Raw genomic sequence first — 21,578 nt, forward strand, 5'->3', positions numbered from 1 at the left:
TGTAATTACAGAATAAAAACTTTAGTGTAAAAGCTCATCTAAGGTAGCTAATCAAGCTCTGGTACATGTCAGTAAAGAGCTTAAATTTCAGTGCTTCCTGAAATAAATGGCAGATTTATTATAGTAGCACACATTTGGCATTGTGTGGATCCTCTTTGACTTTAAAATGGACTATAAAACAGTCATATCTGCTTTTTCCAATCAGGAACCAGCCTCCTACTACAAGCTGAGTAGAAAGGTGAACACTCTTGAACAGGTAGACATTGTGATTCACCTTTGAAAAAATAACCGGGGGTTCTCCCCATGGTGTTGTGGGTGAGAAGGAAGCAAAAGATGCTTTGGTGCTTGGATTCTCACTTTGAATCTTCAAATAATATTTGAGCTGTCACGGACATGTTTTCACTTCTGTATCAAAAGTCTACAAACACACACTCCCAAACTATGAATTTTCTGGGTCAGTTCCTCATAATGAAAGGGGAATAGAATCAAGGCTAGTATCAGTGAGAACAAAATAAAATCATCATCCTATAGCTTAGATGACAAACTTTTTCATTTCTTAAATTTATTTTATTTTATTTTTTCTCATCTGTCTTTCTCTCTCTCTTTCCTCTTTTAAATTTTTGCTTTGTTTTGTTTGTGACAGAGGCTTGCTCTGTTGCCCAGGCTGGAGTACAATGGTATGATCTCGGCTCACTGCAACCTCTGCCTCCCTGGTTCAAATGATTATCCTGCCTCAGCCTCCCAAGTAGCTGGGACTACAGACATGCACCACCACACCCAGGTAATTTTTGTAGTTTTAGTAGAGACTGGGTTTCACCATGTTGGCCAGGCTGGGTTTGAACTCCTGGTCTCAAGTGATCACCCACCTCGGCCTCCCAAAGTGCTAGGATTATGGGTCTGAGCCACTGCACCCAGCCTCCCTTTTGAATTGTTTTTACGTAAAGCCTAAATACCAAGACCTTAGATTCCTAATGTCTGGATTCAAACTCTGGTTGCACTGCTATTTAGTCAATCACACATTTCCCTTATACCTGAGTTTTCCCATCTGGAAAGGGACCATAATAAATAGACTGACTTCACAGAATTGTTGTGAGTTAATATATGCAAATAACTTAAAACAGTGTCTGGCACATATCACGTCACATAACTAATGCTATTAGTGTTATATAGCATTTTCAGTAAAGTTCCATTTGTGGCTTTCCCTTTATTTAGCACTGGAGAGTATAATAAGAATCAACTTATGAAAGAATTTCTAAGATGAAAGAATTTCTAGTCACTGAAATGCTGGTCATGATAGTAGTTTTGGAAGAAATATTATTTAGAAAGGGTGCTTTCTCCTAAAGTACAAATCCATTGCAGGCCTGAGCTGAAAAAAAAAATGCAGAAAAAGCATTTTCACAGCCAAGGAAGAAGTGACTTAGTAAATCACTAATCTCCTTCTCTTAGAACATCCTAGCTGTATAGGCATTACATTAAACCTGCCATCAGAATTTATCCATTTAATGAGCGAGATCAAACGCCTTAATTTCCAGATCACTTTTTGACAGGATATTTAATTGAACCATGTCCTACCATAGAGGTTTTAAACCAGTGTTCCTGCTCCCCTGTTGTACCGTAGTCCTCTTAAAGGTGAACTATCAATTTTTTATCAATTTAAAAAATACTGGAGATGATAACAAATTGTGTGTGTATGTGTATGTGTGTTATGGAAATATCAGGCGCAGAGCAGAGGAGGAGGGTATAATTTGCTGGTATTAAGAGTTGTTAGTGTGCTGAAAAACTAAGCCTGTTGCAAAACTTTTTTGTTGTTGTTTTTGTTTTGTTTTGTTATTGAAGAGCATGCAAGAACATTTCCTTGTGAATATATAAGGGCAGTTAACAGTTCTGCTCAAATGCAGTATGGTGCTAAAAGGCCACAGAGTGAGTAGTAAGTAAATAGAGATGCTTTTAAAGACAATGTGAAACACTGTTTTACTGTGGTTGTTATCTCTTGGCAATTATGCTGACATGTTTTAGTGTTGCTTTGAGTTCTTCTTTAAATCCCATGAAGAAGGGGAAGTAATGCTCCAGTGTTCAAAGAGCGCTGCCAACATGAAAGGGTCAAGAATCTTGGCTACAGCAGGAAACAAATGCACACATATGTGCACACACACACACTTATTAAACTTTGAGTCAGATTTGTCTTCCAGTTGTAAAACAACTGGCTTTGTGTCCTCAAGCATGGCACTAGATCTCTGTAAGCTGAGGCATGAAGATCAGTAAGATATACATGATACCTCCCAGATAGCAAGATCTTTCAAAATAACATAAATGAGATATTGCATGTGAAAGAGGTTTGTAGATAACACACAAATTAAAAAAGAAGAGGTTCCCAAAGATCTTAAAACAGAACTCTGCGGGAGTGGGATATAAAACAGATTGTTATGGGAGAACACATGGAAACATAGAGAGGAATCACACAGAGTGGATGATGGGAGGAGGGAGAGAATCAAGAAAAACAACTAATGGGTAGTGGGCTTAATACCTGGGTGATGAAATAATCTATACAACAAGTTTACCTATGTTACAAACTTGTACTTATACCCCTGAACTTATTATGAAAGTTTAAAAAAAAAACGTGTACAGACTATATGGCTTTAATGGTAAAGGGAAGGCATTAGGGCCTGCTCAGTTGTCATGTTCAAAGCAAACAGGTAGCAATCGTGGAAACCAAGTATTTGGGGTTGTATGAGTCTCATTTTTATCAAAAGCTGACTGCCAATAGGTGCAGCCCATGAGCTATTATTGCAGAGGGTGTAAAAACTACAGGGAAATATCTGTACCCTGACTAAAGGACATGTCCTCTCTGAGGGGGTACACGCAACTGCATCAAATCAGATGATTGGCCAGTGTTCCATTTAAAATAGAATTTCCTAAACGTGAATAAACCAGAATAGGTAATGGATTATTTAAATGAACTTTGATAACATTTATGGCATAGATCAATATCAGCTATTTTTTTAATCAATGATTACTCTGTTCCTAAATGTATCCATTAGCGTGTATACAAATAGCCCTAAGGGAAAAAGTTATGTGTCCTTACTTCTGATTTCCTAATGAAAATGTTAGCACTTAACAACAAAAAAAATAATTTCTCCATACCTGAGAGAAAGAAATTTGAAACCCACAAAGAAAAAAATATAGCACTGATAAGGTTTTTATTTTTTTCAATCCCTTTCACTTCGTTATTCTAAACCACTCTCAATAGAGATTAAAAGGTTGAAAAACCTAAACTTGTGTCCCTTTTTGAGTGATGTCTTGTTAAGTGATCCTGATAACATAGTTTTTATGTCTCTAAAAAAATTATTTAAATTATTTCCGTTGAAATATTTTGGGGTGATAAAAGAAAAAAATTAAATTTAAAGGAGTTTAATTGAGCAATGAAGGATTTGTGAATCGGGCAGCCTCCTGCGCCAGAATAGGCTCTGAGACTCCACACAGCCATGTGGTAGATGATTTATGGAAAGTAGAAGGAAGGTGATGTACAGAAAATGGAAGTGAGGTACAGAAGCATCCGGATTTGTTATGGATTGATGTTTCTTATTTGAACACAGTTTGAACAGTTGGCTACATTTGACGGGCCAAAACTTGGTGATTGACACAAGTGTCGGCTACGGGTCTGGTCACACCTTCACTTGTTATAGTTCACGATGTACAGAGAAACATTTAGGCCCAACTTAAACATGTAAGGAGGCAGGTTTAGGCTAAACCTGATTTAACAATTCCCCCCCCCCCGTTTTGGTTATCTTCTCAATTTTGAGAGACTGACCAAAACTTTGGACATTGATGTTACTATCGCTGTCATTAATGTACTTATTTGGCCTTGAAATCCACTGGAAAATAGCAAAACAGTGGGTTTTGTAAGGTAGGAGTAAGGACTTCCGGTTATTTTTGTTGTTGTTTTTGAAAGGATTAAAGTAGAGGGTACTTCTTTATGCTGCAATGTCCTCTTTACGGGAGAGAAAAACAATATCTGGTCTGTTTTAGGATCTATTTGTTTCCTTGAAGTCTTAGTTTGAATATGCTACATTTAGCATGAGTGACTCCACTTTGGTTTGGTCTGGTCTATTGCGACCTAGTGCGTGAGCTCAGTCCAAAACAATGGTCTCCCATAATTTTGTTTAAAAATTCCCCACTTTTGGTCAGGATCTCACTTAGGTGAGAGTGTGACCAAAATTTAAGGCCTTAACACCACTTTCACTTACCACCATTTTGGGTTTCCAGTCTCAGCATGTCATTCATAGGTTATGGTGTCCTCATGGTCACACATGTCTGTCAGCTCTTGTCATTCCAGTTGAAGAGATACCATTTGACATTCTAGAGATGGCTACATGCAAACATTTAAAACTTTTGAGAGAATACAGTGTACCAGGAAATCTATTATGACTATTAGGAGAATAATACCAAGAGTTTGGTATATGCTTCTTACCCAGGGTCCCCATAAACCAAACCACCTAAAATTAAGTAAAGAGTGAACTAGATAAGAGGCCACTCAATTAACTCAGCAGTCTTTTTGTTAATCTTCTGTAACTGAATATCTATAATCTACATTTGATATATTTCTCCATAGGCCACAAGTGCTGGCAGTTCCTCAGATACTTCTCTGTTTAGCCAGTTTATAATCTAGAGCAATTTTATTTCAAAGGAGAATTTAAAGTCTGTCGTGTAACCACAGCCTTTACAGTAGAGTCTGCAATAGAGCCTATTATGAGGGATACATTTCTAATCATTGCTTTTTTTTTTTTTTTTTTTTTTTTGCTCCAAACCATGAAAGAAAAGGACCTAACAAATGATGCCTTTCTAGAAGAGTGAAGGCCTCCTGGCAATGTTCTCTTTAACTCATGATGTGGGTTAGGAGGAGTGAACCAATGTTCTGTTTCTAACTATGTGACACTGTATATATCATTAAGGTTTCTCACCTACATTGCATCTTCATCTTTCATCTATCAAGATATAAGTTTATCTATGTATAAGGCTGGCTGCAAAATTATTCACAAATAAATGTATACCCATATGTGCACAAAATAGACCCTCTTTTCACTTCTGTTGTTCATAGAGGTATAAGCAAGGGAAAAATATTCAAAGATAAGAGTCTTATAATAGTAGAAATCTTGATCCATGATTTTGGGAAAAGCTGTTCATATCAAGAATATCTTCTTCTTCTGGGGAGAAAATTCCCTGGTTAGCTTCACCTTAAGGGGTCCAATGGGTGTGCAGTTCTATGAGTGTGGAGTAATCCTTCTCAGTTGTGAGATTATGAACCCAAAGTTCAAGGTCCCGAAGTTTTTGCTGGAGTGTACATGGCAAGAAAGTATCTCTGTTGTTCTCAGAGGATTCGGTCTTCAGGTTCTAGATTGAGAAGGGGTGGATTGTCCTCAGTCAGTAAACCATTAAAAGCTTTTTTTACCAGATGAAAATACAGAGAAATAGAAAATACAGTCCTAGAATTCCTATAACCACAAAAGACTCCAAATAGCCAAATCAATCTTCAGCAAAAAGAACAAAGCATGAGGCGTCACACTACCTTATTTTTAAAATCTGCCACAAAGTTGTAGTAATCAAAATAGTATGGTACTGGCATGAAATTAGGCACCTTGGCCAACGAAACAGAATAGATAGCCCAGAAATAAAATCATGCAAATATAGTCAAGTAGCTTTTTACAAAGGCATCAAGAATACACAATAGGGAAAGGATAAAATTTTTAATAAATGATTGTTGAGGAAACTAGAAATCCACATGCAAAAATAAAATGAAATTGGATGCTTCACTTACACTGTACACAAATATCAACCCAAAATGGATTAAAGAATTAAACATAAGGCCTGAAACCTTAAAACTCCTAGAAGAAAACATAGGAGAAAATCTCCTTGACATTGTCTTTGGCAATATTTTGAATACCAAAGTAAAATATCAGACAACACAAACAAAAATAAACAAGTGGGAAAACATCAAACTAAAAAGTTTCTGCATAGCAAAAGTAGCAATTAACAAAATGAAAAAGTTACCTACAGAACAAAAGAAAACATTTGTAAGTCATGATTTCAATAAGGAGTTAATAAGGAACTTACACAACTCAATAGCAAGAAAACAAACTGATTATAAATGGACAAAGGACCTAAATAGACCTTCTCAAAAGAAGACATACAGGCCGGGAGTGATGGCTCATGCCTGTAATCCCAGCACTTTGGGAGGCTGAGGCAGGCAGATCACTTGAGGCCAGGAGTTTGACACCAGCCTTGCCAACATGGTAAAACCCCATCTCTACTAAAAATACAAAATTTAGCCAGGTATGGTGGTGCACGCCTGTAATCCCAGCCACTTGGAAGGCTGAGACAGGAGAACCTCTACCACGAGGAAGAGGTTGCAGTTAGCTGAGATCATGCCACTGCACTCTAGCCTGGGTGGCAACATGAGATTCTGTCTCAGGAAAAAGAAAAAAAAAAAAGACATACAAATGGCCAGCAGGTATATGTAAAGATGCTCAATATCATTAATCATCATAAGAATGCAAATGCAGAAATACACAATGAGCTATCACCTCACACTTATTAGGAAGTCTATCATCAAAAAGATAAAAGATCCATGTTGGTAAGGATATGGAAAAAAGGAAACATTTGTATTAATATACTGTTGGTGGGAATGTAAATTGGTATAGTCATTATTTAAAAAAGTATACTAATTATCAGGGTAATGCAAATTGAAACTACAATGTGATACCATGTTACTACTGCAAGAGTGGCCATAATAAAAAATAATAGATGTTGGCATGGATGTGGTGAAAAGGGAACACTTTTACATTGCTGGTGGGGATGTAAACTAGTACGACCACTCTGGAAAACAGTGTGGAGATTCCTTAAAGAACTAAAGGTAGACTTAACATTTGATCCAGCCATTCCATTACTAGGTGGAAAAGAAGTCATTATACAAAAAAGTACTTGCACATGTATGTTTATAGCTGCACAACTTGCAATTGCAAAAATATGGAACCAGCCCAAATGCCCATCAATGAGTAGATAAAGAAAATGCCACACACACACACACACACACACACACACCATGGAATACTACTCACCCATGAAAAGGAATAAAATTATGACATTCACAGCAACCTGGACTGAATTGGACACCATTATTCTAAATGAAGTAACTCAGGAATGTAAAACTAAACATCCTATGTTCTCACTCATAAGTGGGAGCTAAGCTATAAGGACACAAAGGCATAAGAATGATACAATGGACTTTGGGGACTCGGGGGAAACAGTGGGAAGGGATATGAGGGCTAAAAGACTATACACTGGGTACAGCATACACTGCTCAGGTGATGGGTGCACCAAAGTCTCAGAAATCACCACTGAAAAACTTATCCATGTAACTGTTATAGGTAGTCAGGCATGAGCAGGGCAAAAGGGGGCTCCCCACCCCACCACCTACCAGGAATGTCAGGCGATTGGGTGATAGTTTCACAATCATCACATTGCCTCTCTATAAGTGATAATTCTGGCAGCCAGTGCCAGGAAGAGAAAAAAAAAACTATTTTGTTCCCCAAAAACCTATTGAAATTAAAAATAAAAATTAAAAAAATACCAGTATGGAAGTTTTTCAAAAAATTGAAATAGAAGTACCATATGATCCAGCAATCTCACTTCTGGGTATACATTCCAAAAAAGTTAAAGTCAGGATCTAGAGGAAATATCAGCACTCCCATGTTTATTACAACATTATTCACAATGGCCAAGATAGGAGAACAATCTAAGTGCTTATCTGTCGACAGATGGATGGATAAAGAAAATGTGCTTTGCATATACTTTAAAAATTTTTAAATAGATTTTTAAAAAAGAAATATGGAATGCTTCACGAATTAGAGTGTCATTCTTGCTCAGGAGCCATGCTAATCTTCTCTGTATTGTTCCAATTTTAGTGTATGTGCTGCTGAAGCAAGCACTACATATGTGTGTGTGCATGTGTGTGTATACACATACAATGAAAGTACATAATTATTCAGCCTTAAAAAGAAGTTTCACTATTTGCAAACTTAGCATGAACCTTGAAGACGTTATGCTAAGTGAAAATATGCCAGAAACAGGAAGACAAATACTGCAAGATCTCACTTTTATGCAGAATCTAAAAACCAAAAAGCTAAGCTCAGAGTAACAGAGAGTAGAGTGATAGTTACCAGGGGCTAGGCTTGAGGAAAAGGGAAGATATTGGTAAAATATTGCAATCCTTTAATTATAAGACGAATAAGTACTAGAGACTTAATGAACAGCATGGTGACTGTAGTTAATAATAACGTGACATTATGCTAAGTGAAAATATGCCAGAAACAGGAAGACAAATACTGAAAGATCTCACTTTTATGTAGAATCTAAAAACCAAAAAGCTAAGCTCAGAGTAACAGAGAGTAGAGTGATAATTACCAGGGGCTAGGCTTGAGGAAAAGGGAAGATATTGGTAAAATATTGCAATCCTTTAATTATAAGATGAATAAGTACTAGAGACTTAATGAACAGCATGGTGACTGTAGTTAATAATAACTTATCGGGTATGTGAAATTTGCTGAGAGTGGGCCTCAAGTGTTGTCACTAACCACACACAGACACACACAAAATGAATGTTGTATCAGGATTAATTGAGGTTCTTTAAGAATGACTCTTCCTTTACTCAGGGACAAATATTTTCCAGCACATTGTCCAAAAATCTGTTCATCTTAAAACAAAAGCCAAAAATCTTCAATAATCTATTCAAACAAATTTAAGCAAAACGAGAAGAACTAAGGATTTCACAGTTACTATATAAAATTATTAATAATCTGTCAATACGTTGAGGCATTGCTGCTGTATTAGTCTGTTCTCATGCTGCAAATAAAGACATACCTGAGACTGGGTAATTTATAAAGGAAAGAGATTTAATTGACTCACAATTCATCACGGATGGGGAGGCCTCAGGAAACTTACAATCATGGTGGAAGGGAAAATAAACACGTTCTTCTTCACATGGTGGCAGCAAGGAGAAGTGCAAAGCAAAGAGGGAAAAGCCCCTTATAAAACCATCAGATCTTGTAAGAACTCACTCACTATCACGAGAACAGCATGAGGGTAACCACCCCCATGATTCAATTACCTCCCACCAGGTCCCTCCTAGGATATGTGGGGATTACGGGAACTACAAGTTAGGATGAAATTTGGGTGAGGACACAGTCAAACCAAATCAGCTGCCAAATATGGTTTACACTGGACACAATTTAACAGAATGACTGAAGATTGACTCATTGCCTACTCAAAAAGTAACATTTAAGAATTATAAATTGAGTAAGCATCTCCCATTATATTAACAAATACAAAATGTAGAGGCGTTGTGGAATGAAGAAGGATGAGCTGTTGTTTTGTTTTGATTTGTTTTAATTGTTTGGGTGTTTGGTGTAATAGTTGTTTGCTCTATAACAAATTAGCACAAATCTCAATGACTTTAAACTATAAAAAATTACTCAACCACTGTTAGCTTCCAGAGTCATCTCTACATTTTCTAGAAAAAAAAAAATCTTGATGCTAGAGATTTTCCTTATTGGATTTCTGATTTACTTGCAAAATATCTCCCAAAACAAAACCTGGCTGAGTGGGAAAAGTAGACTGAGTAACCCAGTTTCTCCAGTCCAAGGTTGGAGATCTTGGCTCCTGCAGAAGCAAACTAGGAGACTGTGGGAGGGGAGTAAATCTGACAGATGGACTGATCAGTGAATCTGGTGGATTTACACAGGGAACATCTCTTGTGGTTTCAGAAGCCCTTGTCCCTGCTGAGATTACTCTAGCCTTCAGAACCTGCATTCTGATCTTTAATGGTAGTGTGATGCTGTACTTTTCCAAACTTTTCTTTCACCTGGATAGGAGGGAGCCGTGTGAAATCAGGAATTCTCACTTAAAATCTCTGCCTGGAGGTGGAGTTTTTCTTCGTGTCTTTTCAGGCATGGTAGATATCTCTGCCTAAGCCCGTATTATTCTTCTAAAGTCAGCTCAAAGCCTTGCATGTGCCCCTGAGCTGCAGGATCCTGAGTCTGCAATATCAGCCCCAATTTCATCTGGGCCTGGACTTAGCACAGGGGCTGGTACTGATACGTCTATTTGTAATGGACCTTCCTGCCTCTTGCCTTTGTTCTGAGGACAAAGCCATCGAAAACACCTCCTTATCTTTGCTTCCCTTTTTCCTTTTGAAAAGGAACCTATGTGTACTGTGGCAGGACTAGCAGGGTCTTGCTTCCAGTTGTCTCAGGCCATTCACTGAACTAGGTAGAGTGCCCCTTCCCTCTGATTTGGCTATTCTACAGTCCTTTCTGTCCACAGATATGCTTTCCTACCTTGAGATACCTGGCATCCTCTTTCTCAGCTATTAAAACTACAAGCCTTTTCCAGCTTTTCCTTGTAGCCTGAAGCTTAGGATGCTCCTACTGGCACAGCCTACTCTTTCTGGCTTTCCTATCAGCACCCCACACCTGGGAAGCTTCCACGGCCCAAGTAAACTCACCCTGGGGATAAGATTCAGAGACTAACAGCCAAGCATTTTGAGGCTAGAAGCAATGTAATGGGTAGGCCTGCAGCTGGGGCTTGAGCTGGGGCTCTGTATCCAGATGAAGAATTATGCCATCAAGAGGCTGTTTTTTAAAGCATGAGTGTCCTGTATCTTGCTCAATCAGCATGTGAGTGGTGTGTGGCATTGCATTCCCTGCTCAGTGAAGTCCCTAGACCACACACAAGACCTTATTGTGATTTTCCAGATAACTAAGTATTAAGGAGAAGTTGAGTGTTTGTCCTTAAATTTTTCCAGGATACTTTGACTATAGTAGGAACGCCTAAAGCCATTTCTATCAACTCCTTGATAGGCAAGCTGCACTTGAAGATGTCTCCCTTCTTTGATGAGGCTGAACTAGGCAAGCCAAAGCACTCAGTGAGATGGTTGACAGAGGAGGCCAGCCAGGAGAGGTTATTTTTAGTGAACCTCAGTGGAACTGAAATAGATTACAGTGAAATCGATAAATGGATATATAACAACTATAAATAAATGCCTACTTATTTGTAAAAGGATAATATAATTTCTACTGTTTTAATCTTTGAATAATGCAAAAATATTTTTAGTTGTTTGCTGGAAGGGATTATCTACTGATTTTTGGTCATCAGTCCTTTTTTCAACAGGGCACAGTATCTTCTTCATCTCACAGTCTATCTATGTGGGTGTGGCAGAAGGATCCAGAGTAAAATCTCAAACACAGTGATCTACTGGTTAGGGATGATAATATTTAGGAAATTCAGTATGCCTATAGGATAAGAAAGTGCGTCCATAATTTGTTCACTGATCCCTTTCTTGTATGAGGTGGCTCTGGGCCATGTTCTTTCTGTTAGGGCTGATAATGGAGAACAATGACGGATCTTTGGAAGGCTCTGATTGAATGTTACAGTTCAAGGTTTGACCTCAAGCAGCAGCATCCTATCAGATGGAGCATAGTGCTACCTGCAGGAATAAGATGACAGTAGCACCTCCCTATTCCCTCACTGTGACAACCAACAGAGTCTCAAGACATTGTCAAATATTTTCTGGGGAGCAAAATCACACTGTTTTGGCAGTAGATTAGAAGTTACCAGGAGATGGTGGAGGAAAGGATTGAGGAATTATTGCTTAATGTGTGCAGAGTTTCTTTTTTGGGGCGATAAAAATCTTTAGAAATAGATGGTGGTGATGGTTGTACAACATTCTGAATATAATTAATGCCACTGAAAAAATGTGAAAATGGGAAATTTTATGCTACATGTATATTTATGACAAAAATATAAGGGCAAATATGTTTGTGGCTGAAATGTAAAAATATTGAAGTGTTTCAGAACCACTCAGATACAGACACCTGCTTCCCTATAGTTTGTCTAGAAGATCTAATTTGTATTAAACAAAAATTGTTGCTTTTCTAAAAATACATTAGGAGTGACAATGAGAGTGAGTAGTGAATAGTGTATCTCCACACAAACGTTTTACAGATCATATCTTTGTGATTGTTTTCTCTTGACTTGTTTAGCACTGCTGTATCTCTGAGGGCTATTATCTGCCCTCCTCCCATACAGAACCTCACCCCCCTGGCTCCCCACCTCCTCTCCCTCCCAGATCCCTGTCCTTATTCAATGGTTTAGACTTTTCTCACTTTATCATACAAAGCAATTTGGCTTTCCCCATTTCCCATCATCTTGATGTGCACGCAATTCCATTATTGGGAGGTGAAAATATCCTCTGTTCAACATAATTGAACCTGTTTGGGCAGCGTTTGGAGTTATATATCACAAAACAAAAATACAAACAAAAACACACAAAACACCCAATGAAACTGGAGAAAACAAAACCAATAACAAAAACAAAAAAAAAATTTCTTTCAGTCACTCCAAAGTTATTTCCATTAACGAAGAGTATCCTGATTTTCTTCATCTATTTTTGAACTTGTTATTAAAATTCTATTGGCCTCTCATCAATTTTAAAAACAGGAAGATTATATTGTTGATAGTATATATTTATACACACATACATACACATATATTTGTGTGTATTATATCACCATATTAGGTAGGCATACAACAGTTATTCTAGTAGGTTCTTTATAAAGAATATAAAATGTTGAAATTAAGCATTCTATCATTTTTTTTATTTTCACCCATTCTAGTGCTCATTCTAATGGATTAGCCTTGGCTCATGTGATCTAATTCTCTGCTATGCAAATGGTGAACCTTTATCAAACTGACACCTCCTTTCTTTTCTTGCTTCCTCCTGCATCAAGAGCTTCTTCATCATCTTCCTTCCCTACAGAATTTACATGTCAAGCCACATCCTTCTTTTTGTTCTCCTTTGACTTTCGCAGAATTATCTGTTTTAGATATCCATCCACAAACCTGATCATCTCTGGTGCTTCAATATAACAATTCAGAACACCAGTGATTAAAAACACTTATTTATTTAAAGTGCCAGGGCAGCAAACACACTTATAAAATCTAAGGTACTCAAAACAATAGTTACAAAATTAGAATGAAAATACAGAACATAGTTTTAATCAAAATTAAACCTTTAACATGATTGTTGAAAATGGAGCTTATTGTGAAAGCCTATTCCTTACCATCCATAGTAAGAGGTCAAGTTTAATTTATACAATTAATAAATCATGAAATAATGATACAAATAGTATTTTAAGGTGTGGAGGTTAATAATGAACGGAAAAGCTAAAAGTTTAAAGAGTTTGGGTACCTCTGAGAAGCATGACTTGAGAAATAAGTGGTGATGAGACACTGTTTTTAATGCTTTACTTTTTATTTTTATCAGTTTAATAGAAATATTTGATTCTTAAGCTGTTCATATATTATTCTGAAAATCTGAAAATTAAATTTAAAAGTAATGTGGGCTTCATCAGTGTTTAATGGAGATTTCATTTAAAAATTTTTTAAAAATAATTTAAGTTTGACTACTACATAATTTTTAAAAATTCTACTGACTATTCAAATCCAATTTACAAAGGGTAGATATTCTGATATGATCCCCTACCGTAAAACATGCAAATATTATTTTAGTTAGAAGGAATGCATTTTTAAAACTATTATTGAGCTCTCACGAAAATACAGCAAGTCTTCAATGAACAACAGCAACCACCACAACAAAAATCTTCAACAAACCTAAAGGAAAACAAAAACGGTACTATAAACCTAACAACTTGAACTAGAATGCAAAAGGGCACACCAAAGCCAGAGCTGCTCCGGAAGTGTTCCGAATCCTTGATCCTAGCAGTTCCCTGGATATCAATCCCACTACGGAGTGGGATTTCAACTTAGCAAATTGGGGAAACTAATGTGAGACCTCTCCACATTAAGTCAGGAATCAAAAATAACTTTATCTCCAATAATCGAGCAATAGAGACAGAAGAATTTATTGACACCAGCCAACCATTAGGCAAGAAAAACTACATAATTAATCCATTTACTGATTTAAGCAAATGTTAATACTCAGCCCCACAGACGCCTAAAGAAAATGCTTGCTAGTTCAGTGTAGGTATAAATAAGGAAGACAAATATGATAGCATCAGTAGTTTGTTTATACAGGTTGTACATCTTGGAAGAAATATAGCATCATTTACATGATAAATGAGAAAGTATACTGACTTATTTTGAAGGCGATCCTAATTCTCACAGTGTACAATTTATTTTTGTTTTACTGAGGGTACGATGTGTCCTATTAATACCAATAAATTCCCTTGAAATTAGAGAGAGAGGTTGATTTGGTTTTTGGTGATTTTATGTGCCTTTCCCCTGTAGAAAGAGACCATTGGGGATTAGAATAAGCACCACTTTATTACATTTCTATCTCCTTTGTATCCTTAGATTCAGTAACTATGATCTCCTTTTCTATTTCTGTTGTATCACTATAACCTTATATTTTGAAGAATATTTTGTTTAAATAGAATTCCTCCTTACTCAATGTATAACACACTTTGTTTTTCTTTCACCAAAGTCACTTCCAAACCTGTAACACTTGATTGGAATTCCATGTATTTCAAGTGAACTTTTCCCTACAATTCATTTTTATTTACTTTTTTATTAATTTTAGTCTTATAGACTTGCTTGTGACAAATAAAAGGAAAATTCATTTATAGCTATTAAATGACAGAACATGTTCATATGTTATGTAGACTTCATGATAAACTTATTAGATACAAGATATTATCCTCATTAAAATTAGAAAATTCATGTTTGCTTGTATAGCACAATACTTATATAAGAAATAATTATTGCTATTATACTGAACTACAATGTTACACCCTTCCATATAGTTACACTCTTGGCTAAGATTTATTACAGCAATGTGCTATAGTAAAGATATACAGCTGAATCATAAGAGAAAAAGACATGTGGAAGAGTCCATTTAAAGGTCTCGTGTTTTCTTCCTCCCATGAGCAGTCACAGACAGCACACACTTCAACCAGCAATAAAAATGCAGCAACAGCTGTGGGAATTTTCTGCCCAAGGAAGCCCATTAGAGACTCGGTGACCAAGGCTTTTATTGGGGTCTGCTTATGTAGATATTTTCTGCCTAGCATGTATCAAAGTTCTAGACTCCCAGAAAGAAGCATGTTTTTACCATCAACCACATTGTACAAATAGTTTAGGCACAGCAAGACACTCTTATTAGTTAGGGTAAGTTTTATATCAATGTGTGAAACTGTTTACCAGCCAGGTTTCCAGATGCCAGCCAAGGGTTAACCTTGCAAGCTGGCATTTCTAAACATAGCAGCCTTAGGTTTGCTTTATTAACTTTTCTGCATAGACTTCAGTTTCTATCTAGATCTTTTTGGCCAAGAATCCTTACGATTCTCTGAATGGCACATGTGCTTAACATGTACAGTATGGTATTGTGACATTACACACATGGCTTCCAATCCTACCACTTTGACTAGCTATATAGTATATAATAATCTCCCATTGGCACCTGAGAACGGTTAAAAAAAGCAGAGAACTGTTAATATCAGAAAGTAATAATGTAAAAACACCCATCAACCTAAAAATTTTTTTTTTTTTTTTTTTTTTTTTTTAGTTTGAGACAGTCTCACTCTGTCACTTGGCTGGAGTGCAGTGGCGTGATCTCGGCTCACGGCAACCTCTGCCTCCCGGTTTCAAGTGATTCTCCTGCCTCAGCCTCCCGAGTAGCTGGGACTACGGGCGTGCGCCACCACACCCAGCTGATTTTTCTATTTGTAGTAGAGATGGGGTTTCACCATGTTGGCCCGGATAGTCTCAATGTCTTGACCTCGCAAACTGCCTGCCTCTGCCTACCAAAGTGCTGGGATTACAGGCGTGAGCCACCGCGCCTGGCCCAACCCAAAATCTTAAGCTTAAACTTTTTTTTTTTTTTTTTTTTTCCCTGAGATGGAGTCTCTCTCTGTCGCCCAGGCTGGAGTGCAGTGGCACCATCTTGGCTCACTGCAGGCTCTGCCTCCCGGGTTCACGCCATTCTCCTGCCTCAGCCTCCGGAGTAGCTGGGACTACACGCGCCAGCCACCATGCTTGACTAATTTTTTTGTTATTTTTTACTAGAGACGGGGTTTCACCATGTTAGCCAGGATAGTCTCCATCTCCTGACCTCGTGATCCGCCCGCCTCGGCCTCCCAAAGTGCTGGGATTACAGGCGTGAGCCACCGCACCCAGCCTAAACTTCTGAAATGAATATAGGTGAAATAAGATTTTTCAGACTTAAGTAGTTTACAACACTACAGCTGAATTTAGGAACATGAATCAAGAAAAGGAGTGATATGAAAAAGAATAAACATAAAAACAACTGGGTAGAGTTATTTGCAAACATGGTCATTCTGAATAAATGCTAAGCATAAGGTAAATTAAAATAATGACAAAACTTCAAATGAGTAAAATACTTTACAAAATTAATGTAGAAACTGAAAAATGATTAAAACACTCTAGAGCCATTTAATTTTCAGATATAAAAATCAAGAAATTGATTTTCTTCTTTGTAGTTATTTAATTAAAAAAGACTTTATAGTGTTCACTACATTAATAAAAATAAATGCATTGTTTCCAAACCAGAAGCACAAAATGGGGAATGAGGAAGCTTTCACTAAATCAAAAGATATATAACAAATTGAGAATGTTCCAAAAAAAGGGAGATAAGCCCTGAAACAAGGTAAATATTAAATTTAAAACATTGTAATATATGAATAAAACATTCAAAGCAAGTGTCACAAATTAAGTTTAATAGAAAAACATAAAACATAATTATAATGTATAATAATAATAATAATATCAGTATATTGAATGAGGTAGACCTCTACCAGTTGCTTTTGGATGCAAACTTAACTAACAATAAAATAATATTGATAATAATAATAATTTTTTATTGGCTCACAGAACTGCTCTATTCAGAAGGTAACACTAATTAAGACACTAAAAGAAAGTAACTAAGGTCCACTGTCTTTAGCCTCAGTCTTTCCTTTCTACATATTTTTGCTTCTCTTTGCATGTTGACCTCATTGTGTCCTAATGAAAATTGTTTTATTCATTTAACCATGAAATACAGCAGTTACACCTTATGTTATTCATAAACTTTGTGGAAAAAATGTTTATTTCTCATCCAAAAGCCATGTGCTCCCCCAACATTCTCAGCCCTCTAGTAGCAGTGGGGCCATATGACTATTTCTGGCCAATGGACTGTGAGGAGAAATAATAATTCCAGTTTAAAGCATGGAGAATTCAGTACACATCCCTCTAGCCTTCATTTTCCTTGTTGTGGGAAGCATGGTAGCTTCCTGTTGATGAAGGAAAGCTACATAGATTGCTGAGTGATCACATAAAAATATTCTCTAGAGAATATCTCACTTTTTTGAACCTGTAACTTGAGCAAAAAGTAAAATTTTGTCATGTTACGTCTATAATGCTTTGTGTGTGCTTATTGATTGCCAATGTACAATCTAAACTTATCTCTCTAAATGAACTGTCTTTCCTGATGGTTCTAGTTAACAAGGCACAATGAAGACACACACTATTTTAGCTTGAATAATGTGTTAACCTAGAAGAAATCATTGTAGCGAGAGAGATTTGGTATTCTGATAGGCCAGATATTTGATATGTGCCCACTCTTGGGAAGATAGAGGTGATCTCTTAATAAAGCCTGAAATGCGGTCCTCCAAGGAGAGAAAGGTCTTGTTATTAGATGGAAAATTAGTAATGCTTGATAATAATAGTAAATGACTACTTTATGTCCCCTAAAATGTTTTCCTCACTGTTATGGGATGAATTGTATTCCCCCAAAATTCATATTAAATCTCTAAGCCCCAGTACCTCAGAATGTGACTATATTTGGAAATAGGGTGTATAAAGGGTAATTAAGTTAAAACGAGGCTGATTAGAGTGGGCCCTAATCCAATCTAAGGACAGCTGTCCTTATAAGAAAAGAAAATTTGAATACACAAAGACATGCAGGGGTTTTCTTACACAGATGAAAAGTCATGTGAAGACACAGTGAAAAGGCAGCCACCTGCAAGCAAAGAAAAGAGAATTAAGGAGAAACCAAACCCAGTGACACCTTGATCTTGGATTTTCAGCCTCCAGAACTGTGAGAAAATAAAATTATTTAAGCCATGATATTTAATTATGGCAGCCCTAAGAAACTAATACACTAATACATAAAAATACCAAAATCTCTATTAGTTCTCAAAATACTGCCCAAAACACACTGCCTTCTTCAGCGTAGGCAACTCACATATCATCCACTTACTGCAGCACTTCCAAGTTAAGGAACTCTATTTGATGGATATTTCTCCTAATCAGTTTCAAGGGCTATCCCTTAGAATGCAATAGCTTATAGCTGAATGTTAAAATTTACAGGGAAATTCTAGGAATCAGGGATCAGTATTAAGAAATACCATAGCTTTGAAAAGCAGAAAGCAAAATACCTTTAGCACACATAAATAAATTGGCCTACATTCAATAGCTATGGGAATCTTTCCCACATTTCCTTCTTTGAAGGGTCAAATAGGCAAAAGAAACACTGCTGGAGAATGTTTAGAATGTTAAGACATATATATTAAATTATGAACATTTCCAATACGATGTATTCCAGAAATTGATCACACATTAGAGTTTGCTAACTAATACTTAGGAGTTACAGATGTGTTCAAATAATAATTCCCTGAGCTCTCTAGGCAGGTAGGTGAACAGTCGCATCTCTGTTCATCTTGGTGTAGCATATAATCATTGCAATTTACTCTTATGCCACAATGTAAAAATTGTTGGGAAGCAATACATAGACAACCTCAATAAATTTCAAAACAGTAATTGTTCAGGCTGTATTGTCTAACTGTAGTATTATAGAAATTAAAATGGCCATATTTTTTCAATCCTGAATTCTACAAATTTTTGTATTTTAGATTTTCTAAATTAAGGTGAGTCTTAAACTTGTAGCTGCCACACAAGTACAAGTCATGAGATAATGATCAATTCCTGTACATCTGTGAACTATACATGGTTTTAAAATAACTCTTAACATAGTCATCTATTCAATTTAAATATCTCTAATAGTAATATATTAATAAAAATGCTAAAATGTAACTCTATCTCTGTTTCAGCTATGCCTCCAAGAAAAATGTACCAGCTTCTCTCAGAATTTCAAAGGGAAGTTGATGGTCAATAAAGCGGGACATGATCGTGGAGGTTCTGAACACTAATTTGGAGATCTTAACTAACCACGGATATCTAGCTTATGAAGTAGATGGAGAAGGTGAGATGGAAATTTTAAAGGACTTTCAGAGTGCATAGAATTCCCATGGTCTAAGATGAGGAATGCTTTTCTTCTACCTTAGGAGGGGAAAATTGATGTTAAAAAATCACACTCAGAATTTCACATGTTTACCCTGGAGCTTCGGATAGAGGTAAGATCTTAAGAAATTGATTTCTCATTTGAGTCTGAGAAAGAATAGTCCTGGAATTGACTTAGATGGTGCCCATTATAATTTCTTGGAGGGATGAAGCTGCCATCAGCAGAAAGAAGCTAGAGGTGAACTGCCAATGCGTAGATGGCAAGAAAACTGCTTGAGCGACCAATTGGAGGAGATACATTTACTTCTTCATAGTGAGAGGAAGAGAAAGAGGTTGATAAAGAAACCATCAGCCAACATAGAGTAAACTTTCAACATCTGCCAAACCCAAAGAAGTCAATGCTTGAACACCCCAACAAAACCATGAGGTAAGATCCTACCCACTGATACAGCCTCCTCTTTTCCAGTTTTAACCTTACGAGAGAAACCAAGATACTAGAGACTGGGGAATTTGAACACTATATATTTTCACTCCAAGAGACTTGTTTTAAGTAGATCTAAGGAAGGGGAGAAGAGAAACATGGAATGAATTTTAAATGTAGACTATGACATTAGAATGCTTATTTTTCTTAACAGAAGTGGTTTTTATTGCCTAAAAGGAGGTAAAAAAAGACATGAGACTTGCTCTACATTTCACTTAAAAGGAAGAATAGAAATAGCTTCCAGAAAATTATTTGAATAGGTGAAAGGAGAGGCATAAGAATAAAGATGATTGTACTTTTTAGAGTATTTGCTTGTACTTTTTAAGTCTGACTTTTCCAATGTAGTTGTATTTGTGATAGTAAACTAACAATACATGATGTGAATTTAAACCCAAAGTTGGACACCTAATTTTTACTTTAAAATGCCTTTTGAAATATTCTAGTAATACAGCATCGAAATTAAAATAAAGTATCTTTTATAAGAAAGGTTGCCTGTTAAATGCCATGATTTAAGGAAGTCTTATGTGATAATGTACATAACTTTGATGGCCAAAGGATTCAAAAAATTCTTTAATCAGAGAATGTAAAGAAAAATTACATTCAAACTGGAGTATGAATCACATTTAATTATTTCCCTCCAAAACAACCATTATTAAATTGATGGTTCATCTTAAAATTATTGACATTTGAGAATTTAGAAAACATTGATAAAAGTTGTAAAAAAAAAAAAACAAAAGTATACCACTTGCAAATTACTTTCTCATTAGACAGCAGATCAAAAGTATCCATAGAGATTATTAGAAAGCAGTAATAATGAATGACAATAATTAATATCAAATCAGAAAGGTTATAGCTATAGGTGGCACTATAACAAAGAAAAGCAATAACTTAATTTCAGCATACCGTTTAAGGAATAAAGAAGGGGACAATAAAACAAGCAAAAACTACTTTGGAGGAACACTCAATAAAGATAAAGGCAGAAATTGATTAAAAAAAGAACAGTCAATTAGATAAAATTAGCTAAAATCTATATCTTTGAGACAAGCAATAGAATAAGCAAGCCTCTAACCTGTTTAATCTACCAAAGATAATAATAAGAAACAAACACAAAATCTCAGAACTTAGTGAGAGCGGTGGTATAACTAGAGATTTGCTAGCTACTTAAAAGCAACATAATATAAACAATTTCATGTGAATCAACATTAACATATTTAACTACTTTTTTAGGAAAAGAAATTGATTACCAAACCAGACTCATAAGTTAAAAAACAAAACTGATAATGAAAGACCATGAGATACATAAGGAAAAAAGGTAAAGCTTTATTTTCTATTTTAAAAAATCTGCAGATTGGAGAGGGACAGCCTTCAGAGGCACAGAAAGTGTACTCTCTGGAGAACAAAGGGAAGGTTTGGCTTAAATAGGTAGTCCTCAATCAGGCAGTTTATGCAAATAAAGAATTCAACCTTATGTCATTTTGATTGGTAGAAGTAGTCAATCCTTAATTGCGTGGTTTCCAACTGAAAAACTAGAAATCTCTGACAAATGTTCTTTGTTAGATGTTTCTTTTCCTTCTGTCAGCTGATTGAGGGGAGAGGGGTTCCAGGTGCAGTAAAGTTTGTCTTAGCACTGACAACAGAAATGGCTTGGCTAGATTGTAGAAAGAGAGGTCCTGTTACACTTTTATTACATCTTTCTGGGAACACAAGAGGATATGACTACTCCTTTACCTGG

General features: G+C 36.3%; 2 long non-coding RNA genes and 1 other non-coding gene across 6 annotated transcripts in view; 1 reads left to right on the forward strand and 2 right to left on the reverse strand.

Moving 5' to 3' along the window:
• Positions 1–1,623: 1,623 nt before the first annotated feature.
• The window catches only part of LOC106635126 (uncharacterized), a 40,200-nt gene continuing 20,245 nt past the window's right edge, over positions 1,624–21,578 (reverse strand). For 3 of the 4 annotated variants that reach the window (XR_008626664.2, XR_001338481.4, XR_010109017.1), the window contains one exon: positions 16,786–18,085. This is a non-coding gene — a long non-coding RNA (uncharacterized LOC106635126). Of the gene's footprint in view, positions 5,389–16,785; positions 18,086–21,578 lie in introns of those variants that run through there. The other variant, XR_008626663.2, reaches the window with a different exon arrangement.
• Positions 7,876–7,982, reverse strand: LOC112440950 (U6 spliceosomal RNA). Its single transcript, XR_003028927.2, has one exon. It is a non-coding gene; the product is annotated as a U6 spliceosomal RNA (small nuclear RNA).
• Positions 19,164–19,822, forward strand: LOC134728591 (uncharacterized). The gene is made up of 3 exons (XR_010109180.1): positions 19,164–19,327; positions 19,410–19,478; positions 19,570–19,822. It is a non-coding gene; the product is annotated as an uncharacterized LOC134728591 (long non-coding RNA).

The sequence above is a fragment of the Pan paniscus genome, chromosome 11 (genome assembly GCF_029289425.2).
Source record: "Pan paniscus chromosome 11, NHGRI_mPanPan1-v2.0_pri, whole genome shotgun sequence".
NCBI classification, from domain to species: domain Eukaryota; kingdom Metazoa; phylum Chordata; class Mammalia; order Primates; family Hominidae; genus Pan; species Pan paniscus.